Genomic DNA, 10637 nt, shown 5'->3' with positions numbered 1-10637 from the left:
AAACAGGATTGGACAAAAACAACGTCAATGTTATACAACCAACAAAATCATTCATCTAAATACTAACACAGAGAAAAGTTTTAAAGACACACATAATGTTTTTAGTAGCCACTGCAAGGATAATAAAACATTCGTTGGATTTGATCTTTTTGCCGCCATTTTACACAATAACATAGGAAGCTAAAAATAGCCTCCCTAGATGTCACGGTGCAGGAGCGAACCGGCGGGCTTCGACTGGCTTGCATGCTGCAGATGTTGGGGGAAGGAAGCACGGACGAGATGTGGAGTGAGGGCGGAGTCCTGATGCAGCTTGTGAAACGTGTGCAGTCCACACTTCCTGTTCCTCTGCACACTGTGGACAAATGTTAAGGGTAAAATGTGACTTAAAAATAATAATAATATCTAGGGGACCTGGATGATGCAATATTCTTGAATTATTATTATTATTATTATTATTATTATTATTATTATTATTATTATTATTATTATTATTATTATTATTATTATTTGGGTTCACCTACATTCTATATGGATCGACTATAGAAACAAGATTCCATTTTCTTGATGGAAAAAATGACTAATCCCAACATAGGGACTTCAGCCACAGCCATTTGCATACCCAAAATGGCCGACTCCCTTTTCTCCGCCTCTGTCATTGTGTTCCATGGTTGCTATGGCAACTGTCAGCCCCAGTGAGCACGCTGTTCTCCCCTCCGCGTTAAATCTGTGCAGCAGCCATGTTGGTGTGGTCCTGCTGAGCTGCAGGAAGACAAACACATTGAACCATTAGTCAGAGCTGAAATACAGGAAACACACACTCACATGCGCCCACACACACACACACACGGATGAGTCAGACATAGTAAAGCACTATGGCCCAGTTTGATTGGAATGTGGAATGTAGATGTTCTAACGCCTAATTCACATTTAGAAAAATAACATTCCCGTTGTATGTAATGACACACAATGACATTTTATTCCTGAATGTAATTTCTTGTCCAGCCAACCCATGCAGCTACATGCTACAGTAGCACATGACTGATATAGTGTCGAGGGGGTTCGGAAGGGGATAAAAAGGATCTTTATTGTGGCGCGTCTAATGTATAGCTTCAAAGTCACTTCATCAGATGATGACTCACAAAGACTGCTCGTTGTGTCCCCATGTAGTCTCTCAATGTGGCGATAGAGAAGAGAGAAGCGCTTGTTCTCATGTGGCCCCTTTACAGCCCCCACCCCATCTCGCACAATTAAGCACATTCCCACTCATTAGACACGGCAACACAAATGCACATTAGAAATTAATTCAGTGACGTATAGCAGAATTATCCAATATCACGGATGACCTCTTTCACTTAATAACATTAGGCAGAAAACAAAGACATAACAGAGGGGAACAAATATACATAGTTGGATTCCTCCCCCCCCCGTCTCTTTTAATATCACTAGGCACAAGTGGTGAGCACATCTGCCTCACAGTTAAAAGGTTCCGAGTTCAAATGTCAGGTCAGGTCTTCCTGTGTGGAGCTTGCATATCCTGCTCACGATTTTGTGTTTTTAAAAACATCTATGTGACCGACTTTGGCGATTTAAAATTGTCCAATTTGATTGTGAGTGTGAAACTTGCAAGTATGTTTAGGAAAAACAAATACTTGAACTATCCGAAGAACTATCCTTCTAGCTCGTTTCCCGCCACTGAGGCTGACATCTTATTCTCATTAGGAAAGAACAGGAAGTGATGTCATGCCGGGAGTGTGGCGGGACAGGAAGTTGGCACCTCCTCCCCGTGTGTGTCCGGTGAAAAGGAAGGAGCCTGCCCCCTACACACTTCCTCTCTTCTTCCTTCCCTTGACCAGCCCCCCCCCCCCCCACCAACTATTTCCCCCACTTTGCTGCAGCTGCGTGTCATGGTGGATCTACACATGTTGGAGGACACAGAGCTCTTCTGTCAGTGAACAATGTGCAGGATTTCCTCCCGGCAGACACAAATGACTTTTTCATAACTCTTGGTTGGCATGTAGTGTGTGTTGTTTAGAATGCCACCATTGACTTAAGCGACACACTTTGGGAAAATTGCGTGTTAATGCTTTGTTTCTTTTCAGAAGATGAAGTCTGCTCTCCTTTTCTTCAGATGGATGCGCCTTATCAAAAATGTAACACTAGGAACCAATTTTCTCCTGACTCACTCAGCCATCTCCAAAAATACATTTTGGGAATCCGGCACGATCTCAGTTATTTTTAAAAAGACCCAGTGACCACTTTGTAAGGCACACATGTACAAGAATCTCTTATTATGATACATAATAGACTCTGGCTTTATAACAATAATCTAATTTGATCTCTTTGTGCCTGTAAATCAGTTTTAACGACTGTTGTTGTTTCTATGGTATGGAAATTATTTTGTACCCTTCTCGTGAGTGATACTTTTGAGCAATGAGATCCCTCTGGTGCAGTAGAAGCTCTTTGTGGACCATGGCTTGTGCTTTAAGATGTGACAACAAAATGACAAAAAAAATAAACCCTGGTTAAAACACCTGAACTTTATTTGGGGTTAATCAGGGGCACTTTAACTGGTGACAGGTGTGTGCTGAGTCATCTTTAACCTGAGTTTGAATGTGACTGGTTAATTTTGAACTGACACAGCCCAAGTATAGGAGGGTGTGCACAATTATTATTATTATTATCATTTATTATTATTATTATTATTTTACAATTGAGTTGTAGTAGGTCACATTAATGGTATTAAAAATATATTAAATAATCTCGGTTTTGGTCTCATTTTGTTACATCACACAAACCTGGTATTTGAACAGTGGTGTGTAGACTTTTTATGGTTACTGTAACAGCAAAATTTAAGTATATCTTATTTATGCTTCACGTGGATTAAATTAAAACCAATTAAAAAATGAATACTGTATAATAATAATAATAATAATAATAATAATAATGTTTCAATACAACAAACACTTCAAAGAAAATAATAAATTCACTAATACAAAAAATGTAAAATAATATTAATTTGTTTCAAGTTGTTCATCTTGACCATTGCACAGTTCCAAGCAGTACATTATTAGTTAAATTAAAAAAGTATAGCATGACTTGACTAAAATGCTACAGTCTCCTTAAGTCCTCGGTTTAGTCAACAACAAATTTAGCATCTTAATCACACACTATTCTAATTTGTCTTCTCTTTCACTCAAAGAAAAGGCAGCGCCAATTAAACTGGAGCACTGGAGCCTGCATGTTGCTATGGCTAACACTAGCCTGATTTCAAGCGACACAGTAATGTGCTGGCTGCAGACTGGCCTGCATCACAGCAAAGAGCACAATGCTCCCTTTCAAGGCTCTTTTCCCCCTCTTCATGTGAAAAGGCCCCTTTTTGCACTTTCTTACTGCAGTCATCTTTTGGCCTCGTCTCTTCTGCCAAGAGCCCCCGCGCCGGTTTTCTCAGCTGGGAGGATGGAAATCAGACAGGGGGAGAGAAACTAAGAGACAGGAAAGGCGAGAGGGGAAAGAGCTTGTGAGGGAGGGCTGAATTTAGACTCAAAGAGAAGGGCGTGTAAATGCTTTATTGTGAGTGCTTTACAATGCAACGTGACATGACACTAGCCAGGTGTGTACAAGGTCATGTGATCTAAAGGAAGTGGGGGTGGGGGGATGGGGTGTTATTATGCAAGTTACGCAATGAGAAGGTGAAATGCTAGTGGGGCGGCATGGAGCAGTAGTAGAGTGGTTGTCTCCCAACCCAGAGGTTGCAGATTTGATCCCATGCCATTGTGGCCATGTTGAAGTATCCTTAAGCAAGATACTAAGCACCCAGCTGCCCCTGATGCTGTGTCACCAGTAATTGAATGTAAAGTGCTTTGAGACATATTTGGCCAAAAATTAGACCATTAGTGTGCCTAGCCTTAAATACAGTAAAAGCAAATGTTTTTATTTTATTGTATTTATTTATTTATTTATTTATTTATTTATTTATTATTATTATTTTTTATTATTATTATTATATTTTTATTATTATTATTTTTTTTAATTTTTTTATTTTTATTTTTATTTAATTTAATTTAATTTATTTATTTTTTATATATATATTTTTTTTGGGGGGGGGGGGGTATTCTTTCTATGTCCCAGCTAACATGAACTACAATTAGCAGAATATATTTTATTTTATGTTTTTGTCTGTATGACTATCAACTGGGCACTGCTGTACAATATTATTGATGCCATCGATTGATCAGTTTGCCTATGTTTTCGTTATATTTTATTATAATAGCTTTAAAAAATATATTTGTCACTCTTGATGACTGGGCATTAGTAACACACTTTGGGTGTGATGGTGTCACATGATCTAATCTCAAGATGGGACCAACTTGTTGACCAGAAACATTTCATGTAATGGTCAAACATTTTGATTTGTTTATCTTCCGTCAGTGAAAATTACTTACATGAAACCAGGCTGTAATGCAAAACAAGCTTGGAGCCCCCACTTTTAGGGCATCAGGAGTGTCCATCTGGTGCAGTAAGGTTTTTGGCATGCTCTTCCCCCACCCTGCCCACTCACACATAACCCCAATCCTCCTTTAACAATCCTTAAACCCCATGAACATACATACACACACACACACTTATTCAGCCCCTGCAGCCCCCCCCCCAGTACAGTCCTCAGTATCTCATCAGCTTCTCTTCACTGCTGCCGTCGTCATGGAAACAGAAAATTCCCCCATGCGATCCATGAAAATGTGTAGCAGTGACAACTCTTGCGCCACGGCGACAGGTGTTGCCGCAGAAATAGCGCAGCTGCTGCATGGACATTACAGACTAATAGGCATGTATAAGCTCTTCTTTTCTCCTTGTGGCTCAAATGGACAAAAGTATTGGGACAGCAGGTTATTTGAGTGTGAGGCTCGGGTTAGGTTGGGGTTGGACATCATTCGCCATCATCTAGCACCAGACACAAATATACTGACAACCCTCTCCAGGTGATGCGACAAGAAGAAAAAAACTTTACTAGTTGTTTTTTTTCCAAGTAAAATTACTCCCAATTTTTACAGTGTATGTAAATTGCGTCACTTAAAAAAAAAAAAGCCTACGGAATGTCCTTTGAATGAAAGCAAGCCTATTCTTGAATTGAATCCTTCCATAGTACTTCCTTGTCATATAACCCAGATAAAAATGTCCTCAATAAAAAGAAGTGGAGGTCCGCCACTCATTTTTGAGACCCCTCCTCCTCTTATCATCATCATCATCATCATCTCCCCCTGCCTCATTGTGTGTTCCGCTCAGGAGATGCAGGAGGAGGTCAGCAGTCATGTGTGTCACCGTGTCCGTGTCCATGAATGTCAACTATTCATGCGGCTCTTCAGAACCTCACAAGAAGAGATGATGTCTGTACCGGGGCACAGCAGACTGCCAGTTTCCATGGAAACCTTCACCCCCACAACCCCCCTCCCTTCCAGACTCAGTTTGGTGGCAGCCGCACCTCCCTGGAGATTTGTATGAGACGCATCTGCATCTGAGTTAGCAGCAGGAGGGCACATCGGAAATTAAAATAAATAAATGAATAAATCAATAAATAAATAAATAGACGTGTAATCAATGGGAAATGTATGGTGGATTAAAAAATGTTGCAAGTAGACACGTCCCTTCCTGTCTGTTTGTCTAAGCAGACTCACATAGTCAGCATAAGCTGCTTACTCTAATACTGCTGCACAATAGCTTCTGCTACTCCCTATTTACCACAAGCAGACCCCCACCCACCAAGGATGTCTGCTAAACGTGCTTTCATTCAAAACTGTCTTTTTGGACATTTCATCTTCATCATTGCCCTTAGCGGCCACAACATTTGATTAAACACATACTGTATCAACAGATATTTGTTCTTGTCTCATTGAAATGTGCAGAGGTACCTAATGTTATGTCTCACTGTGCAGCTGTGCTTCTCCTCTCTGTGCGGCCCTTGTTTCCAAGCCCCGCCCATTCTTCCCATCACATTTGCCATCCTGCATGCCAAAGTGAGTTGAAATCACATGATTGACAGGAACATCTGCAAGATGGCTGATGGTGGATGGTCTGTAGGAGCAAAACATGCCTCAATTTAACCATGAAACAAAGGAGGAAAATATTCAGGGTAGCTGGTGCAAATATCTCATTTCCCCTGGCTGGATGTGGGTGTAACCATGGCAACCGAGCAAAGGAATGATGTCATTGCCTCTGTCTTTACCTTCAGCATTTTATTGTCTCCTATCAGGGGGGAAATGGCTTCTCTCTTGAACCTCTTTGCTGACATGTACTCTATATCATGCATCAATTCAAATCAATCTATTGAACCAGAAGCACTTTATGAGTTTGGAATGTCTGCTAGAAGCAATTTCAGCCTCCAAATGTCAGCGTCTCACATGAACCCCTCCCCGCACGGGATTTGGAAGACAGAGGACGAGTGATCCCAGTGGAAATCAGATTGCTGCAGGCTCATGATGATGTAGGTCAATTGACTGTTTACTGCCCAGGGGACCTTCGCTCATAGGAGACAGACAGATAGGGGGCAGCAGGGAGGGCCCACGCAAACAAACTTCAAAAACAAGACCTCGAAATTGGAAAAAGGATGTTCAACAATAAACATGCCATGAAGTGGGTCAGGGTCTGAGACCTTTGTGATCAGCGCCAGACAGCAATAATATCCTGAAGGGGTGGTCAGTGGGACCATCATGAATTTGAATGAACACATTTTTGGATCTGACAGCAGCATAGAAACAGTGTGACGATCCAGTATGCTATACACAAAATGAGCATAAAAAGTCTACACACCCTTGTTCAAATGCCAGATTCTTATGACGGTGATAACGTCAAACAAAAGGAGACAAGATAAGATAAGACAAGAACATTTGAAAACTTTTTCGCAATATAACAACATTCAACTCACTGGACCACTCTGAATCAATATTTATATTATTTCATTTAACATGACATCATACTCACCAGAGATCCTGATTAATACAGTAAATGCATTACTTTGTGCAGATTGCTACTGATTGCTACTGATGAGGAAAACTAGTCGAAGTTGAAAGTTAGAAATGTTGCCCGAAAAATGGAGGACCAAAATATGATGACGTTATCAAGGACCAGAGTGCAGGCCTGTGAGAATGAAAACAACAACAAACAGTCCCATTGCTAATTTGGGATGGTTCGAGTAGGTATAGGTATCGTATCGGGCAAATACCTAGCCTTATTTCATGGTATCGGTACCATATTGTGAAGGCAGCCAACACCAATATCAGCTGCCAGTGGCCATTTTATTTCAGGAGTTAGACATTTGAAATGAGAAGAATAGAAAATTGCCAATAATTTCATGCTATTTTAAAGGGATTATACCACAGTATTTTAAGACCTTCCACAGTTAAATCTAACCTTTGACACCATGGCCATGTAATTTTTAATTAAATATTAGGTACTTTGCTAGTTTTCTAAATGGTCCGTGTTTCTGATTTAGCATTTCTGCATTTAGATCCAGCTGAGATTACTGACTACAAGAAAATATCAGGAAAGAAGCAACTAAGAGGGGGATAAGAAATAGAGATGACATCATCAGTCAACAGAGTTGTAGTTTCTTCGAGCGTGGCTGTGCTGATGGAGACGTCCCTTATCAGAGTGATGGCACAGCCAATCGGTTGACACTTTGGTGGCCCGTGTTAATTGTCTCCTAATGGCGTGTCACACACAAGATGTCATACAAGCAGCCATGTCATTTCATCAAGGGCACAACATTAAGATATGATAACCAGTCCGGGAGCAGGTGCTTGAATGCATTTGCTGTCTTGGAAGCAAATTAAGTCATTTAGTCACATGTTATAGAAAAAAGGGCTTTTGGCAGTATCCAGACCTTTTTTTGTAAAGATTGTGTGTTCTTGCCTGCTGGAAAGTTGAAAAGCGTCCAACATGAACAAATGAGGGCAGGCTCGCATCCAAACTTGTCTGAAAGAGAAAAGACGAGCGAGAACAGTCCAGGAGTGTTCAGCCAAGTTCAAGCTAAAATGAAACCTTTTATTTCACAGCGCTGCTGGCAACACCAATAAAAGAAAGACTGATACACAAACATACAAAAAAAAAAAAACATACAGGATGACGGTCCAAAATACATTAATTAGCCTATGTGTGGATTTATTGTTTTCATTCATCCACAGCTGAGAACACGTCTCCTCCTCTGCCCTCCCTCCATCCTTTTCTCCTCCGAGATTCACTTCGCTACCTGGAGACCGACAGCCTGCCCGGGGCAGCCAATCACAGGCTGAGAAAAACATCATTCTGTGCCTTCATTGGTCGCCTGTTCCTGCTATCAATGGCCGTGTCATTGTGTAGTCTGGCACATAATACTGCCCTCTTTCTTTGTTTCAGACTATAAGGTCACACACATACATGCATACAAACACACACACAGATTTTCCCACAAGCACAATACAGTACAATAACAAGAGACTGAAGCATTCTGGGAAATCAGAAGGGGCTGAGACGTCTTGACGGATTAGAATGTTTTTAATCTGATTTTCTCATTAGGTCAAATTAGAATTTGTACACCATCCAAAAGGCCTCTCTTAACTGAGATACTGCTAGGTTAAAAAAACAAAACAGAAAAAAACACTGTTATATGTATGACATTCCTTGTCCTCAAAATATTTAAAGTTCAGTAGTTAACATCTAAACAGATTGAATACCAGAGCTGCTAAAATGATTACAGCTCGTATAGTTAGTGCCAATCACCAAATAAATTGTGATTACACTAAAAATGGTGGATTTATTACTAGAAAATATTATGCCGATTGGTACAAATACCGCACATCTGTACTATACTCTTTCTTAAACAAACAAAAAAGCTCTGCTATTACAACACTGATACCACTTTACTTGCCTGATAGGAGCTATATGTAGATAACACGTTTTTTGTACTCGCTTGGCTCATATACATGTACTGCTTTTTAAATAGCGCCCCTAGTGTTCAGACTCAGACGCCACATAACTAAGATATCTTATGTTACGGGCTACATTTCAGTGAAATGTTTTGCATTGTGTGAAAAAAAAAATGGCATCAGTGCAATCATATATATATAACTCAGTCCATGGTCCACTCACTTATTGTAAAAAAAAAAAAAAAAAAGAAAAAGAAAAAAAAGGGGAAGTAATTTTGTTTAAGATAAACTACTAAATTTCATGCTTAATTCTTTTGAACTTTGAAGTCATACAAAAATATCAGCACTTCCCTTCCTTTAAATTGAAGAAATAATAAATTTTATCCCAAGGTGCAACAGAAACTTTTTCTGCTAAAAACACACGGACTAGTTTCCCTCTTATGCAAGTCTAAAAGTTGGAGAGGTCTTCTGTTCTGACGTTGAGGTCAGGCAGAGTCTCCAGATGCTTTCCCTGGCATTTTTGTGCAGTTCTGCAGTGACACGTGGAATTTCTGACAGGAAGAAGGCTGGCGGAGTCCTTGGAGGAGATGACTGGCTGACTTGTGTGAGACCGGCCATATCTGGATCACAGTTAAGGACGCAAGTTTGGCACACATGGCAATCACACTAAGAGGTAAATAGAGACGAAAATAGGAGGCGGCTATATTGCAAATAATATTATTACAGGGCTTTTGTCTGTGGAAATTGTGTTTGATGGAGTTGCGGTCTGGTTCTTCCACATGAATCATGCCTTTGCTGGTACAGCAGACAGCCTTCCACAAACTGGAAGCACAACAAGGCAACTGGCATAAATGTAGGCAAAGACAAATGTTAGGATAAAGGAGATCAAACATACACACACACTGTATAATGTTACATGTCAGTGAAAGGCCGAGAATCCATGCTGGAAAAAACATTTTGAATCTTTGGAGCTGCAGCGAGCTCTGGAATGCATCTGTGAAACTAAGTAGTTTCCACTGTTTAAACATTCCTCCGCTGTCTTCTGGCAATAAAATAATGGCTTTGCAGAGTGCACTTTAACTTTCTGCCATTTTCACTTCAAAATGGGCTTTTATGGGAGGCTGAGGAGGAGATGGGGAAATAAATTAAGGCTTCTCACCTAAAAAACCTAGAGATTACGTTGAATTTAGTTGGAATAGACACAAAGTTGTCTTCAGTGTGATATAACATCCTTAAAGGGTGATCAACCCAAACAATATAATGTTCTATGCAACCTCACTAGTCTAAACATTGTACATTGTGTTTATGGAATATAAACAAAATCCAGACTTTTTTTAATCCATCATATCAGGGGGTGGCCATTTTGCCACTTACTCTCAACTGAAAATGACATAATTGCTCAAGACTCAGGTAACAGCCAATCACGGCTCACCTGTTCTCTGAAGCGGAACCGTGACTGGTTGTTACCTGAGCAACTGTGATGTCATTTTCAGTCGACAGTAATTAGCAAAATGGCCGCCCCCTGAGATGGATAAAAAAAAAAAAGGCAGGATTTTGCTGCTTAACTCATATTCCACAAATGCAGTATTAATTAGAATGTCGTGTTTAGGCTAGTCGGGGCACATACAAAGTAGTGTGTAAAAATAAGAATAAAATAAATAAAATGACTTACCCCCCAAGATACGTAACATATTGACCACATTGAGAACGTTCACATGCCCAAAAATGACTACAAACAAAAAC

Source organism: Vanacampus margaritifer, chromosome 10, assembly GCF_051991255.1.
Source record: "Vanacampus margaritifer isolate UIUO_Vmar chromosome 10, RoL_Vmar_1.0, whole genome shotgun sequence".
Classification (NCBI taxonomy): Eukaryota; Metazoa; Chordata; class Actinopteri; order Syngnathiformes; family Syngnathidae; genus Vanacampus; species Vanacampus margaritifer.
The sequence above is the reverse complement of the archived record's forward strand: the minus strand, read 5'-3'. Positions refer to the sequence as shown.